This window comes from Juglans regia, unplaced genomic scaffold (assembly GCF_001411555.2).
Source record: "Juglans regia cultivar Chandler unplaced genomic scaffold, Walnut 2.0 Scaffold_4586, whole genome shotgun sequence".
Lineage (NCBI taxonomy): Eukaryota > Viridiplantae > Streptophyta > Magnoliopsida > Fagales > Juglandaceae > Juglans > Juglans regia.
In genome coordinates, this window is record NW_023359421.1 from 1 (window position 1) to 209 (window position 209).

Consider the following 209-nt stretch of genomic DNA (forward strand, 5'->3'; position numbering starts at 1 on the left):
TCTCGCCCTGCCCATCGCGTAGCCATGGGTTTGGATCAGATCTCCGATTGGATTGGGATCGGAAGGACGCTAGTATGTCGCTCAAGGATTATTTGAATTTTAAGGATTTAGTTTGATGGGTGCGATCATACCAGCACTAATGCACCGGATCCCATCAGAACTCCGCAGTTAAGCGTGCTTGGGCGAGAGTAGTACTAGGATGGGTGACC

General features: G+C 50.2%; 1 pseudogene; it reads left to right on the forward strand.

Moving 5' to 3' along the window:
- Positions 1 to 117: 117 nt before the first annotated feature.
- On the forward strand, positions 118 to 209 carry LOC118345786 (annotated as a pseudogene; the record flags this gene model as incomplete).